Source organism: Gavialis gangeticus, unplaced genomic scaffold, assembly GCF_001723915.1.
Source record: "Gavialis gangeticus isolate Ggan-Ray unplaced genomic scaffold, GavGan_comp1, whole genome shotgun sequence".
NCBI lineage: Eukaryota > Metazoa > Chordata > Crocodylia > Gavialidae > Gavialis > Gavialis gangeticus.
Window position 1 is genome coordinate 5244827 of NW_017728996.1, and position 3643 is coordinate 5248469.

Sequence of the window (3643 nt, forward strand, 5' to 3'; positions counted from 1 at the left end):
AGATTCAGACTAGACATCAGGAGGTGCGACTTCCCGGTCAGGGCGGCTAGGATCTGGAACCTACTTCCAAGAGAAGTGGTGCTAGCTCCTATCTTGGGGGTCTTTAAGACAAGGCTAGACAATCACCTTCCTGGGGTCATTTGACCCCAGTGCTCTTTCCTGCCATGGCAGGGGGTCGGACTTGATGATCTGCTCAGGTCCCTTCTGACCCTAGAAACTATGAAACTATGAAAGAGTGTTCCATCTTCATGCTCTGCTGCATAAAACTAAGTTGCTCAAACTCCCCAATTTCTTTCAGTTTTCTTCTGCTCCCAAGTGGCTTGGTCTAAATTTCCAAGCACTACAATGTCTGCAAATTCTTCAAAGCAATTCCCTGCATGACTCATCTCAACCAGGAAGGACACTATGGTACTAGTGAGAAACTGAGGTAGCACAGTGCAATAGCTCCATCCTTCTACACTTTAAAGTCGGACTTGTCTCTTGTGTTTTTTCTTATTCTTGCTGCCATTCCTAGACAACTGGTAGAAACTTTAGATTGTTAAATGAAACTCCGAGGGACACTAAAATAATACTGCATAATGTGTGATGCCTTTTCATTTCTTTTCACTCCAGTATCGCAGTTGCTTAATACAGACATTTTAGGTCATCAGTCATGGTACAAAACAACTCAGGTTCTGTTGCACAAATACATTGTTTACAACATGATCCAAGCATTAGGCAGAAATAAATGTTCTCTTTAAATAAATAATTCTAAGCAGCAGCTCTTCAGGCCACTTTTTTTTGAGTCCTACACCTCAAGCCAGTTCTAATTTAGGACAGAAAAACAGAGAAAATAAAAATCAAAGGATTACCAAAAAAGCAGATAGCTGGAGAGTGTTCCTGGCATTCTGGCTCACACATGGGAGCATTTGAATTTAACAAATGAAAAAAAAGGTAGGGACACACCAAAATAGAAAGTGAGGCTGTGCTCTATTCAAATTCCTTAAAAAGTTTGGTTTGGAATTGCACCTTCACTGCAGCTTGCAACTCTAGATTAGACCAAGCAGGAGCAACCATTCCCAGCCAGAAGAACAACTAAACGGCCAAACCACTCGTTTATTCACAGACTCTCTGTTTCCCTGCAGATCATTTCTTCCTGGATATATGCTGCATTCCAAATTAGCATTGTATCAGTAAATGGGCAACTTCAGCGCTATTAGCTAATATCCTAGAAACAGAGTAGGAACTAACTTCTCTGCCTTCAACAGACCACCCAAATTTCTCACAAGGAAAATTTTTTACAAGTGGTTGGCACTGAAAGTATTATGAGAGACAAATCCATGGCAACAGAGACTTCATAGTTATCGTCATGCTGCATAGCAAGGACAACTTCAACTTGGAGAGGATGAAACTCATCATGCTCCAAAAAAGAACATGGAAGCGTAGGCATTACCCATAGTGTCTCTTTGCTGTTCACACTACAGAGCCTGTGACACACGCATCCCAGAAAGCACGGTTCATTATGGTAATGTCTATCTTCTTAATGCAAATAAATACAGGGACCAGAAAAAAGGAGATAAGAGGGGCATGTTACCTAGCAGCGCTGCTGTAAATACTCGGAGTTACGTAATGGCTTACTAGAACAGCATGAAAGCCCTCATAGCTGAAATGTAAATTTATTTCCAACTATGACATCATCCACCACAATCAAAAATTAAGATGAGAGTTCTGCAGGTCTTAGTCACTAGTCACTCACCAGGGAACCAGGATTTTCATATGCACGCCTTCCTGAAGGAATCCAACAATAACATTTTTCCATACAGCAGAAATTCCTGCCGTGTTCACGCCTTTTCATTTCAGTAACGCCATGGTCCAAGACGCCAGCCTCCTGTAATGAGGTAATCTGACAGTGTAATTTGTAACATTTTATTTTGTCAAAATGGATCTTGCAATTGCCATAGCAACTCAAGCAAAACAAGAGATGGACAGAGAAAATGAGCTACCATGGTTCATTTTAATTCCATCGGCTTTTGCTCCACGTAGGACAGGGAACGATATAGAACTCTTTTCAGAGAACGTAGGCCAAGGATGTGCGATTTGCAAACTTCCTCCCACCACCACCCAGATTTGTGTGTGTTAAAACTTTAAGGTTTGTGATTCATCTTTAAACAATGTTGGAAAGGCAAGAGGCAGTAGAAAAACAGCAACACTCTAGCCAGCAGCATTTTAAGTAAAAATCTCAGCAGTCGCCTGAACTAACATTTCTATTTTTTTAAAATTAGTTCTATTAAATTTGCCATACAAAGCTAGAGCATTTAATTTCCTGTTAATAAATGGGTTGCTTGATGTTCTCCTTATAAATCAGTTGACTTGGATGGTATTGAATACATACTTGTCTTAATGCAACAGGGTTGAGGAGTGGGGTTTTCCTGCTGAAGATGGGATTTTAAGAAATTAAGTCCAGTCCTTGCAGTGGCAGGACAAGGGCAGTTTCTCCATCTCCCTGCCTGACCTGTGGCCAATCAAAGGGTGTTTTTAATGTTGGACATTATGTCTAGTAATTGTGAGCACGGGTCGTTTCTGAAGATTTTAAGTAAGCCATTTATCTAGGATGGTTTAGGGCAGACAGTGACAATCCTGCCTTAAGCAAGAGGTTGGACTAGACCAGTGGTGCTCAACCCTTTTGGCTAGCGGGCCAGATGGGAAGTGCCCAGGCCATCTACAGGCCTGATCCAGCTGATGGTCCTGATCCAGGACAACAGAGCCCCATCCGGCCATGTGGAGGGGGGCAAGGTGCATCGTGGCTCCAACCTTTCCCCACAGGGGAAAGAGGGTGTGGTCCAGCCCCATCTAGCCTGGTTAAGGTAGGTGGCCCGACCTCATCCAGCTGTAGGGGTGGGGGGAGAGGGTGTGACCTGGCCTTAACCTGCTGTGTGGGGCTCAGGGTTTGGGAATATGGCAGCGGGGAAGGGAGGCCATATTTATTGCCACCAAATTTCCCAACCAGGGGCAGATACCTATGGTTCCACAGGCCATATCTGGCCAGCAAGCCAGAGGTTGAGCACCCCTGGACTAGACAATCTCCTGAAAACCCTTCTAGCATGGCTTTTCTTTGATTCTGTGATTTGTGTCCCTAACATTTAGCAGCCAGATTCTCAAGATGGCTTAGCTCAGCTCCTGTTCAGCATCAACAAATTCCAGTGTTGTGGCAGAGCTCTGCACCCACAAGCTCCTATCATAGCACGTGGGTCTAACCAATGCACTGAGCTCTTCTGAATAATTGGTCTCTTGCTGGTGCCTAAAGGGAAGCCAAACTCCACACTGATAGGGGCTGAGTTCTACGCAACTGAGAGCTGAATCAGTCCCCAAATGATAATCAATTATTCTAACTAAAGTGCATCAGCAGCAGCACCTAGCAGCTAAATTCTAGCCCCTCCCTTTGGGAAGGCAAGGTCAACCTCACACTGCTGGGACCCCTGCTGCATCTCATATCAGTCTCATTAGAATATTCCCCCTTCCCCTTTCTTTAGTTTTTTCACCTTGATTTTGAGCACAAAAGCAAAGGCAGAAGCTCAGATTGTCAGACATGTGCACTGTCCTTCTCAGAGGGTCTATGTGCACATCTTTTTTTTTTTTTTGCAAAAATATTTCTCCATATAGAAAT

The 3643-nt window shown here is 43.6% G+C and overlaps 1 long non-coding RNA gene across 1 annotated transcript in view; it reads right to left on the bottom strand.

Annotated features, from left to right (window-relative positions):
• Positions 1-1636: 1636 nt before the first annotated feature.
• Positions 1637-3643, bottom strand: part of LOC109288425 — an 8340-nt gene continuing 6333 nt past the window's right edge. The window contains exon 2 of the long non-coding RNA XR_002095136.1: positions 1637-1867. This is a non-coding gene — a long non-coding RNA (uncharacterized LOC109288425). The remainder of the gene's footprint in view (positions 1868-3643) is intronic.